Here is a 17,654-nt window from a genome sequence, read left to right as displayed (position 1 = left end):
TTGGGTGCATGAACAGAAGGGTGAAAGCATGGAGGGAATGATGGATGAAACAATTAATGTATAGATACAAGGAAGTATTGATGGGTTGATTGTAAATGGACGATTAGACGATGGAAGGGGTCTATGGAAGAGTGAATGAAAAAGACAATACGTGGATGATGAATGAGTGAATCAATGGCTGGATAGACACATGTGCAAATGGTTTGTTTGATGGATGGATGGTTGTTAGGAGCAGTGAAAGGTTGGATGGCCGAAGGATGGGTAAAAGGATTAATGGATAGAAGGAACGAAACATGGAAGGGTGGGTGAATAGGTGGATGCATGTGTGTAAGAAAGAATGGATGGATGCAGGGATGGATGGGTGTAAGAATGGATGGATGGGTGTAAGAATGGATAGATGAATGGATGGGTCTACGAATGGATGGATGTAAGAATGGATGGATGGACGGATGGATGGATGGATGGAGGGATGGGTGTAAGAATGGATGGAATGGAAGGATGAATAGATGGATGGATGGATGGATGGATGGATGGATGGATGGACGGATGAATGGGTGTTAGAATGGAAGGAATGGATGGATGGATGGGTATAAGAATGGATCGATGGGTGTCGGAAGCAAACCTCAGCTAAGCCTACTTAGTGCAAGGGGTTCGCCCTTCTCTGCACGGAGTCCTCGGACCATAGGAAGAAGTTCGCAAAGAAACTGGAAAATACAAAAGCAAAGTTTATTAAACCTTTAAAGATGGTACTACAGTCCACATAACACCCTTCAGTATTGTATAGAGTAGCACACCAAACTAAAGCACATGGCCCCTTTTATACACAATAAGGGGGCTCAAAAGAAGGCGGTACAGAACACAAGAGCAGTTTCATGACCATACAAGGACATATTGGAAGGCACAATCAATAAGTGGGCGGAGTTAACAGTCTTCAGAAACTAGTAAACACATTCCTATCTGGAACTAATTAGTAACAGCCGCAGACCCTACTGAGCATGTCTGGGCATGCTGGAAGTGGGGGATGCTAAATATAGCTTGTTGCCGGGCAGACTTCAAGCGCAGTTAACAAGGAGGTAGGACAAAGCACCTGATGAGCACATGGCGATGTATGGCATACAAAAGTTCCGCTACAAATACAAAATGGAGTCGGTACGTTTGCTACGATAATGGTCAAATACAGCATGTCTTCTGCTAATGCTTAACCCAAACGCCGTTGATTAACAACAGACGACCCTTTCAGCATTAGCTGAAGACATTCGACTTCCTGGGATAAGCTAGATACTCATCACTTATATCAATGACCATCATATCAGCTATCTCTTTATTTAAGTTATTCTGCATTTTGATTTCTGCAACATTTCTTTTGGTTGGTATGCAAGCAGTAATACACATAGAACATTTCATCGGACTACACTGGATACACATACAACAAGTGAAAACTATTGCAATTATTATACATAGAGCAGTCAATACTTTCCAGTCCCAGGCAGAAATTAGAGTCTAAAGCCACCCTGTAAAAGTTCACGTACCATTTTCTGTATGGAGGTCTGCAGCGATTTTATGAAGTTTATTAATCGCTTTATACACTGATGGTGTGTGATCCTGAATGAACATACAGCAACTACTACCTATAACGCAACATGCACCACCTCTATCTGCTAGCATGACGTCCAGAACCATTCGGTTCTGTAAAGCCACAATTCTAGCAATTTGCAATTTTTACGTGAGGTTTCCTAGAGCTGCAGCTGTTTGATCTGTAACAGGTTCTACAACTCTAGTTAATTGTCTCACTTTTCTGCTATCTAATGCAGCACCCACAAAAAAGAACAATCCTAAATTAAAATCTATATATTGTTGTAGGCTAGTATCAGTTGGGTCTACATTATCAGTATTCAAGGACCTCTTATATCGATTTACAGTAATATTGTTGAACAACTTAAGATTTTGATGATACAATGGAGGTGCCAGAAACACAGGAGGCAACAAAAATGATGCATAGCAGATTCCTGTCCACCCAGCTGGCAATCGATAATATCCACGGTTCCCACACACAAAATAGGTGTTATGTGAAGCTAAAAAGGTACTAATATTCAACCCATCTATATTCAAAACAGTAATACAGTCACTAATCCCAACATGGATATGTCCAATGCTCTGTACATATAATTCCGCTTGTGTTTGAGTAACAGAAATAAAAAAAATGTTCAGCATTAATGGAGTCTCATGTGTTGGTGAAGATATATGGCGTTGAAATATTGTCCGGTCGATATTCCTCCCACTATCATTTAGTTCCATTCGCTTGGGAATACCCATCTTTGTCTTAATGGCACTCTTTGTTTAACCGGAAAAGCAGTCTGCCACCTGTAGGCTTCCTGGTCGCAAAAAACAAACTATACCAGGCTCGACAGGAGCCATTATGTGAAAAAGGGAGAGGTATAAACGGTGTACCTCCTTTCCTTTGATGTGCAGGCATCATCCCACAAATCCAACAGTTCGTGGCATTCGTAGCAATGTGGGTATGATGTAACATCTGAATAAAAGTGTTATTAAGGTAAGATTGTCGATGCTTCAATTCTTGATATGGGAGCGTAAAGAAATAATGCTCCTCTGGTGTCGGTGTAGTAACAACAAACAACTCACGAGCAGGTGTTGCCTCCTCAACAGACCATGTTATTGTTGCCGCAATCACCAGGACAACAACAAACCCTAGAGCGCAAAAAATCTTCTTCTTTTCCATTTTAATCAAAGCACAAACACAATTCTTCCTGAAACTAAAGTAGTTGTCAGAGCTCTTACCCCTGGGTAGCCGTTGATTTCTTCACCACGGGCCAAGACGGGTGTAACTACTCTAATGCAGGGCTGATCCCCCTCCTTGACACATCGGCTCTCCGTTTCACTGACCCAGGGAATGCTCAGACAACTTTCACAAGCGATGCAGATTTTTCTCTCGGTCTCAAATTATATCTCGTTGCTCCAGGGACTGTCTGGTCCAGGAAGAACTCCTCAGATTTCTCAGGGTTCACAGAACGGCCTTTTTCCGGAGTCAGAACCTCTCGATGCTCGTTCAACACAGCAGGCTCCACCAGGTAAGGAAGTACTAGCCGGCTATGGGTGCTGTGAATCCAGTTTTTCTGGTTCGTGAGTCGAACTGCTGTCCTCGTGGCAAGTAGCACTTGCTCTGGCCCAAGCCACCTTGGCTCCAAACGGCTCGATCTCTCAAAAGGACTTCAGGAGAACAAAATCACCAGGTCGGAGATTGTGGCCTTCACCTGTGGATCTATCAGGAAGCGCTTCTCAAACCTGTTGATGAATAGAAACCAAGTTATCAGTTAACTGTGCCAAATAGTCATTCATTAAGACACAAGGTACATCATACACAGAACTTGTGGAGAAGTGTGGCTCAGAAGTTAGAGGCGGCAGACCCGGAAGCTGAGATCGGCCCTGGACCAGGGTTCAATTCCCTGCCTCGGCGGGTCTTGGGCTCAAAAATTCCACAGACTCGATAATTCTCGCTCCGGTGCCTTCTCAACTCACGGGTTCACACTCTGCGACTCTGGGCAATAGCTTGCTTAATCTCCACAACGGCCCCTCGCGGCGGGATGCCTGGCTTTCACCTTGTGGATACCCTGCCGGGGTTATCTCACAGGGGAATACCAGGACGGGTTCCCTAAGCAAGCGCCGGGAAACCCTTTGTGGGTAGCTGTGCGCTATATAAGCTCAAATACATTTACATTTACAACTTGGTTTAGGAATTCCCCGGATATTCATGGGCCTATCAAACAGGATCTCATAAGGTGTGAGACCTGTTCGAGAATGAGGCACTGATCTAATAGACAACAATGCCAGTGGCAACGTATCTGGCCAAGTCAGAGAAGTAGAAGACTGTATCTTGGCTAATTTCAGCTTCAGAGTAGTATTGTATCTTTCCACCAATCCTGCTGATTGTGGGTGGAACACTGCATGAAAGTTTTGTTTGATCCCTAATCCTTTCAGGACATACTTGATAACGTCCCCTATAAAATGAGGTCCGTTATCACTCCACAAAAATCTACAAACACCATAGCGAGTGAAGAATTCTCTCAAAAGCACCTTTGCCGTAGTAATTGCAGTGTTGTCCTTTTTGGGGTACGCCTCAATCCATTTACTGAAGGCACATACCACCGCCAGGACATACTTCAGATTGTTACAGCGTTCAAGCTGAATATAATCCATCTGCAAAACTACCAAAGGTGCAGTCGGTGTAACAAATCCTCCTGCTGGAGTTCGTGTCCCTTTTCCCGGATTGAATTATAGACAGATCATGCAGGACTGTACTCTTAGGTTTGCTAGCAATTTCTGGATGCTCCCAAACTTGTCTAAGCAATTTCACTATTGCTGAAGCTCCAACATGTGCTAGCCCATGTGACATCTGAAACATAGGTTGTACAAAAGCTATATGCAACTTCCATCTATCCATCTGTTTGTTTCGGCAACATCCTTCATCATCCAACTCTCCATCATTGGACCATTGCTCCCGTTCTTCGTCAGAAGCGGTCCTCTGTATCTCTAATACTTCCTTCCTAGCATCGTGCCACCGCTCAGCTTGTGACTTCACTACATACATAGAAGTAGTATCAGGCTCCATCGCAGTCTCACGTGCCACTCGATCTACAAAAGCATTTCCTTGTCCCACCTTATCAGTCACTTTCTTGGGCGCACTACATTTCACTATAGCTATCTTCTTTGGATATGTTAATGCAGTCAGAAGACTATGCACTACTTCTCTGTGCATTATGCGCATGCTGTGTGATGTCAGAAAACCTCTTCCCTTCCAGAGCAGGCCAAAATCATGCGCCACTCCAAAAGCATAGCGGCTATCTGTATAAATGTTCACACGCAAACCGGTACTAAGCTCAAACGCTCGTGTCAGAGCTATTATTTCCGCTGCTTGAGCTGACTTCGGTGGTATGCGAGCTGTCTCCACTATTGTGTGAAGCGTAGTAATTGCATATGCGGTTGAAGTTGTACCATCCGGTAACTTCAGAGAAGACCCATCAACCCACAATTCTCCATCTACACCTGGAAGGGGCGTATCTTGCAAATCAATACAACCCTTTGTCTGTTCCTCAGTCAAGAAAATACATTCATGTGTTTCCTGCGCCTCAGGCTGAGTCGACGAAAATGACAAAACATGGCTGGGTTTAGTGTTGCACATCTCTTCAGTGTAATATGAGGAGCTAACAGCGTCAACTCATATCCTGTCAGACGAGCACTAGTTAAGTGCTGCGTCTTTGTTTGATTCAAAAGGGCATCAACAGCATGGGGTACCAGTACCAACAGCTTATGTGATAAGACTATCCCTTCACTCTGGCGTATTGACACAGCTGTTGCTGTAACCGAGCGAAAACATCCAGGCAACGCTCAAGCAACAGGATCAAGTACTGCTGAAAAATATGCACAAGGGCGTTGCTTATCACCATGTGTCTGTACTAAAACTGACAATGCACATCCATCCCTCTCGTGGACGTACAATGTAAAGAGCTTTGTGTAATCTGGAGTACCTAACCCTGGTGCTGAACAAAGGGATTGTCGTAACTGTTGAAAAGCATTCTCACATTCATCTGTCCAGGGAAGGGGTGCTGGAGTATCTTTTGTCAAAAGTGCTAACAAAGGTTTAGCAATATATGAAAATCCCAATATCCATTGCCTATAAAAAGAAGTAAGACCTAAAAATGCTTGAACCTCTTTCTGTGCAGAAGGTCCTGGTGTGTCTAGAATTGCCTTAATGCAATCTGACATGAGTGCACGCCCCTCCTTAGACAAAAGGTGACCTAAGTCAGTTACCTTTGGTCTACAATACTGCAATTTCTTTTTCGATATTTTGTGGTGATGTGAAGCAAGGAAAGAAAGCAAAGACAGAGTACACTTTTCACATTGTTCTGGGGTATCGGCTGCCAACAAAATATCATCAACATATTGTATGAGCGCCACACCTTCGGGAAGAACAAAAGAATCAAGTTGTCTTTTCAATGCTTGGCTGTAAATGCTAGGACTCTCAGTATAGCCTTGAGGCACTCTACAAAATCTATACGATCAATTATTCAAAGTGAAACCGAACAGATATCGGCTATCAGGATGAATAGGGATAGAAAAGAAGGCGTTCTTCAATTCTATAACCGAGAACGTAGTTGCAGTAGGTGGAACTAAAGTAAGAAGTGTCGTGATGTCAGAAACCACTGGATATGGTGATACCACTATCTTATTCACCTACCGTAGGTCAATTATACATCGATAAATCCTAGTGTCAGTATCTTTCTTCAAAATTGGGAGGATGGGACTGTTACAAATGTTAAATGGAACTTCTTCAACAACCCCTACTTCAATACGATCTTGTACAATTCATGTGAGTGCTTCCTCACCCTCCTGTGAAATTCGATATTGAGGCAAACGTGGCAACACAGCTCCCTCCTTTACACTAATATGCACTGGTGGAAAAACCATCTGTCCCACATCAGTATTTGAAGTAGCCCACAGAGTTTTAGGTAATGCAATATCCTCTTGAACAATGCAAACTGTCTGTTACTGGATAATTGTCATTCAAAATCACACACACTCCACCAGGGGAACATCTTATTGTGGCTCTGAAATACTTGAGTATATCAAGACCCACAATATTGTCTGGTGTATTTGGGGAGAGCAAAAACGGGCATGGAGCAGCAAACTTATCAACATGAAATGCAAGTGGTTGTGACAGTGGGCTAAGGGAAGGTGTTTCGTCGAACCCTATCGATGTAATTGTTAAGCCAGACAGGGGATCCCACGGAACAAATTGTTTAGACAAAGCGCTACGAGTAGCTCCTGTATCAACCAGAAACTGATCAGTAGAACCCAAAACATGTGTTGTAACATAAGGACCCCTCTGATCTACTGGAACTTCAACTGATTCCTTACCCCATCCTACGCAATACTATGCATAAGCAGAATCACGCAAATCAGGCTGCACACAATCAGACATCTGGTATTGGTTGCGCCTATCAAAAGTGTTGAACCCATTTTGTACCCGCACATTAGAATCAAACCTAGCGCGATCGTTCGTAGTACCTCTAGGTCCTAAATATCCAGCGCGATTTCTCATTGATCCTCGGCCACGGACATAGCGCTGTGAGCGTAACAACGGACACTCATCTGCCCAATGGCCAAATTTCCTACAATGCGCGCATTGATCAACAGCCAGATTCAAACAAGTGTAAGAGAAACTATAAAATCCTCGTCCGCCTCTATCATTACCTCTAGGAGGTGAACCATAAACCTGAGATAACATAACCTTTGTTTTTAATTCTTTAGACTTTTTATCCTCGCTACCCTTCGCTTCTAATTCCTGACACTCGTAATATTGAGCCATCGTCAGGAGGGAAGCCGGAGAAGAAATAGTCCAAGAGCTTTCACTAGCTTTCAAGTGGCTAGCCACTCTTGGTAATAGATTTGTAACATACTTATCTACAAACACATGTCAGCCCGTATCGTCCGTTAGCGACTGGCCACTAAAATCATGAAAAGCTTCCTCCTCGAAACGCGTAAAGAAATCTGAAACTGATTCATCTGCCTTTTGCTTACAAGATGCTAAAATAGTCCAATCAATCTTTTTAGGGGGAAAAAATGTTTTTAACTTAGTTAATATTGCACCGGGAAGATCTAAAATCAACTGACATGGCTTTTTCGCTGGTTCCCTATCCTCATCTATCCCCTCTATCTCCTTCCATAATGCCCCATACGCTGCGCGATCATCAACTTTACGCACGAATCTCCACATATCAGGTGGCAATATTAGCCTGAAAAATAAATCAATATCAGCTAATGTCATGGTACAAGAATTTATGGCTCCCTCAACTTCCTCATGGAAAGCGGCTGGATTTTTACGCGGATCAGGCAATGCAGCTTTAAGTGCCATAACATATGCCCTATTCCAGGGAGTATACACCCAATCATAAATAAAATAACCTTTAGCATCTACAGAAAACTTATCGTCACTTGTACCCGTTCCCTTAGGAGGAACATATAAAGGCGTGGCCTCTCGCACAGGCTTTGCATGCACTTTTGCGGTCTTATCTGTTCCAAAGATAGATGATTGTTTCCCATCGCCCAATGCTGTCCGTCCATCTGCTTTAGCTTTCCGTTTCTCCTCCCGTAGATGAAGCGCCTCAGTTCAAAGTTTAAACAGCCGCCTGATCGTATCAGTCACCTGGGGGAGAGTAAAAAGACCCTTACGCAGTTGCTTACAATCGGTTGCTACATCATAAGGTTCGATTACGTCAGAAACTTTTCGGAACATTTCAACAACTTCTTCTGCAAAATGCTTAGTAAAATATATTTGCTCTCTCTCTTGCCATCCCTTTAAAGTATCTAAGATACTAGAAACAGTAACAATATCCTGAAGTGCCTGACGGGCGATCTTTCTAAGTTAGGCCGCACGATCAGTCGACATCATGGAGCGGTTATCAGGTTTCGTTTTATCTGCCCCAGAATCCTCATCTTCACCAGATGGAGCGGACGGAACGGCATACGGAGGCGGAGGACAATCTAACAATGAAAAATCATCTTGTGGTTTATTAAGGACAGGATAAAGAGGTTGTCGAACAGCATATTGGCCAGATATCTGTAACCTGCGCTCCTTCTCCTGTCTCTCTTCCAATTCTTTTGCCTCCTTCTTCCTTAGTTCTTGCACTTTTTCATACACATTCTTCTGTTGTTCTTTCTCAATCAGCGCTTGCTCACGTTTCTCACGCTCACGTACTTCTTTCACCCACATTCGTACACACTCAAACATGTCTTGTCTAGATTTTCGCTCAAACATACACTGTTCCACATACTCAATCTTTTCGCATATCAAACGACCCATACTTTGGCCAACGCAACTCAGGATCCTTTCGCGTGTATTTCCTCCACAATGTGCTGTACATTATAGAAGAAAGATACTTCAAGTACATATCTCTGTGAGGCGTCCCCTCTAGGGGAGCCGGCTGCGATTCCTCAAGGCTTAACCGGTTGATTCCACAAAAGCAGCACATCCTACGAAGTGCGCTAAGAGCAGGTATGCCAAAAATAATGCAAAATATGCAGTATTATAAGTAGCACTTAAGGTATCTGTAATACGTTGTGCCGTTCAAATCAAAATCGCATTGTAGAGAAAAATCTCCTCATTACCTGCCTATATGTGTTGCAACGCATATATTTCACTTACACATACACATCTTGACTAATCATACGAAACCAAAATTGCCACAACAAACGTATCTTAAACCGGCTTTGTCAATCCCAGGCTTCCAAAACCCACAGCAAGTACCGTACAATGGTTCTTACCAATCACAGGGCGTCCAGATTCCAACTGCCAAGTTCTAAATTTGATCAAACGGCCACTGCACGGCAAACCAACAGAAGAGATCTCAGTCGAGGACCGGCAGTAAGCATGGGCGGAAAATCCGTTTCGCTCGCGGATTTTGCGGATTTTCGGGAAATTCGCAATCCGCGAGATTCGCGAATCTCCCGCAAAATCCGCAAATCCGCGAGCAGCGGATTTTGCTCGCACTGCTCGCACTGTTCGCGTGAGTTCGCGTGAGTTCGCGCCCCGCGAATAAGTGCAAAATTGCAGAAATACGATTTTAGCAAACTGAAAGTAACTACTTACCAGGTTCAAAAGTTCAGGCTCATCATTAGTAGCCATTTCCTGTAGTGCTTGCTGAGGGGCCCCTCCAGAGTTCAGTTGCCAGTTGCAACTATTATGTGACCCTGCTCTGAACCTCAGAATAGTTACACATATGCCACAAAGGTCCTGAATTACAGCTAAGGGAGACAAGCAGGAGCCAGGCTGGCAGTTCAAATCCATTAATCAGCCCCTAATTCATTATTGTCAGTTGGGGCAGGGCAGGTGTTGTAACTAATTTTGCAACAATGAAAGCACTTAGCAAGTGCAAAAGTTCACTAATCAGGAAGCACTAAGGAAGCAGGTGCCAGCTTAAAAAATATTCTGTGACACATTAATCAGCCCCAAATTAATTCAGGTCACTTGAGGCAGGGAAGGTGTGCTTGCGTTGCCACAATAATGTACACTGACTGGACAACCAGAGGGTGCTGTGATGAAACAGAGGGTGGCATGGGTGGGCCAGAGGGTGGCATGAGTAGTCAGAGAGTGGCAGTGGTGACAGAGAGTGGCAGTGATGAAGAAGAGTGTCCCAAACAGGCTGGACACGTAGAAACAACAAGTTCGCGAAACTTGCGACCCGACAGGTAAGTTCGCAATTTGCGACATTGTACAAAACCCTCGCGAACTGGCAGAAACCCACGCAAACACACAAAAAAAAAAAATCCGCAAATTCGCGAGAATTCGCGGATTTTGCGGATTGCGAGTTCGCAAATCCGCAAAATTCGCGAACGCGAGATTCGCAAAATTCGCCCATGCTTAACCTGCACCACCTGGATGGTCAGATCGGAAAGAAAGGAAAAAACGCCTTGGATGCCAAGACTCGGGTCTCTTCTGGCATACGATTGCGTCCGCAGCGAGATTCCAATACTTCGTCACGACCACTCCTTCGGGCATCCGAGTTGCGGATGAGCCCCACGTGTCGGGCGCCAATTTGTCGGAAGCAAACCTCACCTAGGGCTACTTAGTGCAAGGGGTTCGCCCTTCTCTGCACCATAGGAAGAAGTTGGCAATGAAACTGAAAAATACAAAAGCAAAGTTTATTAAACCTTTAATGGTGGTACTACAGTCCACACAACACCCTTGGGTATTGTACAGAGTAGCACACCGAACTAAAGCACATGGCCCCTTTTATACACAATAAGGGGGCTCAAAAGAAGGCGGTACAGAACACAAGAGCAGTTTCATGACCATACAAGGACATATTGGAAGGCACAATCGATAAGTGGGTGGAGTTAACAGTCTTCGGAAACTAGTAAACGCATTCCTATCTGGAACTAATTAGTAACAGCCGCAGACCCTACTGAGCATGTCTGGGCATGCTGGAAGTGGGGGATGCTAAATATAGCTTGTTGCCGGGCAGACTTCAAGCGTAGTTAACAAGGAGGTAGGACAAAACACATGATGAGCACATGGCGATGTATGCCATACAAAATGGTAGCTACAAATAGAAAATGGAGTCGGTACGTTTGCTACGATAATGGTCAAATACAGCATGTCTTCTGCCAATGCTTAACCCAATTGCCGTTGATTTACAACATGGGTATAAGCATGGATGGAATGGTGTAAGAATGAATGGATTACGAAGGTGGAACACAGGATGCTAGTTTCAGAGGGTGAAGGGAGCTCTTCTATGGAGGGTCAGACTCACTTTACTCACTCAGTGCCACTAGAGGTTTGCTTCAAAGTGAGGTGGGGTATTTTTGATTTCTGGTTACTGCCTCTGACAAAATCCAACTCCTACAACTGGGGGATAATCCACTCTTGCACATTCTAAGCACACAATGCTTGGGGTTGGTTAGGCAGCAGTGCTTCAAGGACTAACCAGTCGCCATTCGGCACTGGATTACATTCTTATGGTAATGAAAGGAGAGCTTGATGACAAAGACAGAGCAGCTGCAGTCATCAATTGTGCGACAAATGGGGCCGAGTCAAACAAATACTGCTGGGTGCAATGGTGCCGGGTGCCTTTATTATTATTATCCATATTTCTAGTATTCTTATTATTAGTAACATTATCATCAGCATCATTATTATTATTGGTTTTATTATTATTATAGTATTATTATTGTTGTTTTTGTTGTTGTCATGGGATAGACTGTGCAGAGATGGAAATGTGGCCTGGACGAGAGAGTGGAACCCCAACCTTCCTTTGAGTCCTCAGAGGGGTTCTCGTGGGCATTGTGCCAGGTGCTCTCATTAGTTTAATTGTCCTGAGGCTTGGGCCCTGCTTTACAATCACTGCTCCCTGGATGTCTTTCCTGTGAAATCCAGATAGAGGACTGGGAAGGAAGGTCACTTGGTGAAATCATGTGTGTTTAAAATCCCTGCTGTGTTAGCAGTGAGGGAGAGGGGCAGCCCTCCCTGGCATGGACACCATATTCCCGTCTGCCGTGGGGTGTCCTCGTAAAGGACAGTAGGGCTTCAAACCCTGGCATGGGCACTGCTTGGCTTCCTGCAGAGGTACGTGAGTGCTGAGAGCCGAAGGCCTGCCCTCCCTGGCATGGGCACCATATTCCTGCCTGCAGTGGGGTGTCCACGTAGAGGACAGAAGGGCTGCCTGCCCTGGCATGAGCACTTCTTCGCTTCCTGCAGAGGTATGTGAGTGCTAAGAGCCAGCAGGCAGCCCTCCATGGCATGAGCACTGCTTGGCTTCCTGCAGATGCATGTGAGTGCAAGAGCAGAGGGGCAGCCCTCCCTGGCATGGAGACAGCTTGGCAGTATGCAGAGGTGTGAGTGTTGAGAGCCAGGGAAGCCCTCGCTGGCAGCCCTCCCTGGCACGGGCACTGCTTGGCAGACTCCAGCAGTGTGTGAGTGCTGAGAGCAGAAGGACACGCTTTCAAGCATGGGCACAGCTTGGTTTCCTGCAGAGGTATGTGAGTGCTGAGAGCACAGGGGCTGACCTCCCTGACATGGGTACTGCTTTGGAGTCTGCAGTGATATGTGAGTGCTGACAGCATTGTGCAGCTCTCCCTGGCATAGGCACTGCATTCCTGTCTTCAGTGGGGTTTCCTTGTAGAGGACAGAAGGGCTGCCTGCTCTGGCATGGGAACTGCTTGGGAGCCTGCAGAGGTATGTGAGTGAGAGCAGGGGTGCAGCCCTCCCTGGCATGGGCACTGCTTGGCAACCATCAGAGGTGTGATAGCTGGAAGCAGGGGCAGCTCTCCTTGGCAAGGGCACTGCTTTGGAGCCTGCAGAGGTATAGGAGTGCTGAGAAAAGAGAGGCAGTACTCTGTGGCATGGGCACTGCTTGGCAGTCTTCAGTGGTGTGTAAGTGCTGAGAGGAAAGGGTCAGCCCTGTCTGGCATGAAGACTGCTTGGTAGCCTACAGTGGTGCATGAGTGCTGAGAGCAGGAGGGGGGCCCTAACTGGCATTGGCACTGCTTGGCAGCCTACAAAGGTGTGTGATTGCTGAGAGCAGGGAACAGCCTTCACTGGCATGGGCACAGCTTGTGATCCTGCAGAGGTGTGACGACTGAGAAGAGAGAGAGACAGCCCTCCCAGGCATGGGCACTGTATTCCTGTCTGCTGCTGGGGTGTCCTTGTAGAGGACAGAAGTGCTGCCCACCCTGGCATGGGCACTGCTTGGCTTCCTGCAGAATTGTGTGGGTGCAGAGAGCAGAGTGGTAGCCCTCCCTGGCAATGGCACTGCTTGGCTTTCTGCAGTGCTGTGCAGTGCTGTGCGAGTGCCGAGAGCAGGGTGACAACCCTCCCTGGCATGGGACTGCATGGCAGCCTGTAGCGGCATGAGTGCTGAGAGCAAGGGGGCTGACCTTCCTGGCATGGGCACTGCTTGGGAGCCTGCAGAGGTATGTGAGTGCTGAGAACAGAGGGGCAGTCCTCCCTGGCACTGACACTGGTTGGCTTCCTGCAGAGGTATGTGAGTTCTAAGGGCAGGGGTGGCCCCCTCCCTGGAATGGACACTGCTTGGCAACCTTCAGTGGTGTGATAGCTGGAAGCTGGGGCAGCTCTCCCTGGCAAGGGCACTGCTTGGGGGTCTGCAGTGGTGTGTGAGTGCTGAGAGCAGGGGGGCAGTTCTCCCTGGCACGAGCACGGCTTGGCAGCCTGCAGCGGCGTAAGTGCTGCAAGCATGGGGGCAGCTGTCCCTGGCATGGGTACTGCTTGGGAGCCCGCAGAGGTATGTGAGTGCTGAGAGCAGATGGGCAGTTCCCTGGCATGGGCACTGGTTGACTTCCTGCGGAGGTATGTGAGTGCTGAGAGCAGGGGTGCAGCCCTCACTGGCATGGGCACTGCTTGGCAACCTTCAGAGGTGTGATAGCTGGAAGCGAGGAGCAGCTCTCCTTGGCAAGGGCACTGCTTGGGGGTCTGCAGTGGTGTGTGAGTGCTGAGAGCAGAGGGGCTTTGGTTTCTGCCATCCTGTGGCACTGGTACTTCTTTGGCGCTTGCAGCGGTGCGGGTAGCAAGAACAGAGGAGCACCCCTCCATTGCATGTCATCTGCTTTTCTGGGTGCAGTGGTGTTTTAGGGATAAATTCAGATGGCACTAACCTTGCAAGGGTGTCTCTCCTTGTGGAGCATATAGAGATGCCATGAAGCGCTTTATATGGAACGAGAAGTTGTAACAGGAGTACCACCTGGAAGCTGAGGGTGCTGGGGTTAAACAAGCACATATTCTACAATTTGAACCTTTGCTGCCAAAGAGCTGAAAACGCAAATTAATTGAGCAATGTTTTTAATTCAATACTGAGGCAAACTATAAGTAAAATATAGAAACACAGGCCTGTTCGTTGCGAAGTGCTGCAATGTTTTATACCCACCCTTCCAAAATAAATCTTTGCAATTTTAGAAGTGAATTAGACTCCGTTATCACTAATGATGAGTGCCGGATGTCCTTCACCAACAAAGACACTGTCTAAAAATGTTAAAACTTCTTCAGAATTTACTTTATCCACAGTACAGGCCATCTTGAGAAAGTATCTATAAGTGATAATATATATTTACTCCAGCAGAGTTTATTTATTGCCAATAGGTCCCATGATGTCAATGGCAACAGTGTGCCAAGGCTGTCTAGGAATAATGGGATCAAACATTTCAGGTTTTAAAGTAACACAGGTCTTATCAAAATTGGCACACCATACACAATATTCTCTCAATCCTTAAATCCATGCCCGGGCACCAATACCATTGTTTTATTCTTTGTTTTGTGTTGATAATTCCACCATGACCTTCATGGCACATCTTAATAATGATTAATCAGACTGATAAATGGGGTATTAATTTGTCACCTCATAAGATATTACCATGAAGTACAGATAATTCATCACAAATTTCCCAAAACTGTTTTAATTCCTTGGAAATACTGTTTTTGGAGCCCATCCATCAAAAGTAAATATAATGAGTTGTTGTAATACCTTGTCGGCATTGTACAACTTAGCCCACTCATCTTTCTTGACGATGGATAGTCCTTGGTCATGAACCAATGCAAACTGAATATTTTCCCATTCATGGTCAGGGCTCTCATGTTATTCAGTAGGCATGAGAGATAAAAGGTCTGCAACAACATTTTTTTTTCCAGGAACATAAACAAATTTGTAAATGTAATCTTGTAGCCTTAAAGACATTCTAGCAATCCTGGGAGAGGCATTAAACAACCCTTCAGAAGTTAATAACCTTACTAAGGGCTTGGGGTCACCTTCTTACAATGCAAGGTTTTCCCCACACAAGCGCTCTGAAATGTTCTAAGATCCATATGAATGCTAACGTTTCCTTTTCTATGACCAAAAATGTTTCTGCAGTGGGTGGTAATGCTCGTGAAGCATGAGCGACAATATGTTCTTTGCCATCCTGATTAATTTGAGAAAGCACACCACCTAAACCTCTGTTGCTGGCATCTACGGTAATACAATTATTAAGACCAGAGTCAAAACTACTTAAAGCAGGTGCATCTGCAAAAGCTTTCTTAAGATCCACAAATAATTTTTTGTCACACTCTCCGCTCCAAAAGAATTTGTTTCTGTCCTTGAGAAGTTGTCTTCTGTGAAAAATTCTGCTCGAAAACTGTTGTACAAATTTGGAGTAAAATTCCACCAACCCAATAAAATTCCGTACTCCCTCTTTATTCTTAGAGTGAGGAGCATTGATAATAGAATCCATCAATGATGTTTTTTTGGATACTCCTGCACCACCAATAAAGTGCCCCAAGTATGTGATGGATTTCACACTAAATTTGCACTTAGTTTGTTCAATGGTCAAACATTTTTGTTCCAAAACACTTAAAACATCTCTCAACACATTGCCATGTTCTTCTTTACCTTGCCAAAAAATAAAATATCACTTGAAAGCACCTCACTTTATCATGTTTTCCTAAAAGCTGAATCATTTGTCTTTGAAAAATAGCTACGGCCGAAGCTTTAGAGCTGCTTATATGTTGTTATAGGTATTTCAAGTCTTCCTGAGTAGTTCGAGGTTAGCTAGGGAAGGAAAAGTTCTTCATGATCTTTCAGCGAACCTAAGATTACGTTGTTCCTCTTTAAGGGAGCTGTTGATCCAAGGTTGAGAATACTTGTTAGGGATTCTTTTGAGAAGTAGAGGAGCAAGTGTATTGAAGATATCATTATGGAATGAGTGCAGTGCTCAGTGAGATCATACAAGTTTGTCATGTTGTGGGACGGCTGAAGAAGAATTTTGCTCATAGCGGTAACATCATTTGCATTGATGTTTTCTCAGCTCTCTAGACCATTGTTTTTTTTTTTTAGGTTGACCTTGTCTGATCATTATTTTTTTCATGATGTGAAATGAGATTATGAAGTGATCTGACCAGTTGCAAGGTGCTATCTCATCAAGTTGAATAATTTTATCTTTGGCTATGATAAGTTCTTGGGTGGAACCTCTGATATGAGTGGGATTGTTGCAGAATTGGATAAAATTCATGTTGATTGGGAAGGTCTTGAAGGTGTTTACTAATGGATCATTTTCATTGTTCCAATGCAAGTTATGTCCCCAAGGAAGATATTGTTGTGAGATTGGTCCGCATTCATTGAAGGGGTTTCCATCATTTGTTTAGTGTACACAGGGTTATCTCCAGGGGGGTGGTAGATAGAGTGGAGTGCACAAATTACTTTGTCATTGTTCCAGATTTTGTGTTCCAGCTGTTTAAATGAGGCCATTGGAGCGGGCGAATCTGTCTCAAGCAGAGACTAATCCAATGAATGCAAGCAACTCCACCTCCAGCTTTAACTAGTCTGTCCATTCTAATAATGTTGTAGTTTGGGAGACTTAGAATATACAGGACCGGTGTAAAGGTTTCCTTGAGCCAGGTTTCCAGGAGGTCTAGATCATGTTGAGGTTCTTCGATTTTTTATTTCTTCCCGTATGTAGCCGCCATTTTGTGGTTCGTCGTCATTTTGTATTGCCCTCATTCAGGCAGCACGGCAAACGATGTGTTTTGCGTTTCCAGCTGCTATGTGTTCTTCTAGTTAAAAAGTGGTCTGAGAGAGGGGTGTATTTGAGACACCTGATAGCTTGTTTTTCAACTTTTCTCATTGGTTCGTTTTGTATGTGTAAGGAGTGAGAGATGCTCTAAATATGTTGCTATAAAAGACTGTGCGCCACAGATTGAAGTGGCAGTCTCCTTAGAATCCACCTTGTGTGCAACTTCTGGGACAACTGTGCTTAGCTGCAGCTAATAAACCTGGCTTCCTCGCTCAACCGAGTGTCACGTGTCTCTGTTTTTTACAAGGCAGGTGAACTCGGGGATTGAGGCGTGCCCTGCGCCGCCGGCCCATAAGGCCCGGTTCTCCAACTGGTGCCCAACGTGGGGCGGTTTCAATGGTAGCCCCGCAAGAACATTCCGGAGGATTCGCGAGCCACGTCAAGCGACCCCTGTATGTCGAAGTGGACCAAAGTTCTTTTGCAGCGCGGCTACTCCTTTCCGACGGCTGGTGATGACTGCTGCCCTGACTACCGCCCTGCCTTGGACCCTCTGGTGATGACTGGTATTGCGAGACGTTAGACGGACCTCT

The sequence above is a fragment of the Lissotriton vulgaris genome, chromosome 9 (assembly GCF_964263255.1).
Source record: "Lissotriton vulgaris chromosome 9, aLisVul1.2, whole genome shotgun sequence".
NCBI classification, from domain to species: Eukaryota; Metazoa; Chordata; class Amphibia; order Caudata; family Salamandridae; genus Lissotriton; species Lissotriton vulgaris.
This window is presented reverse-complemented; position numbering follows the sequence as displayed.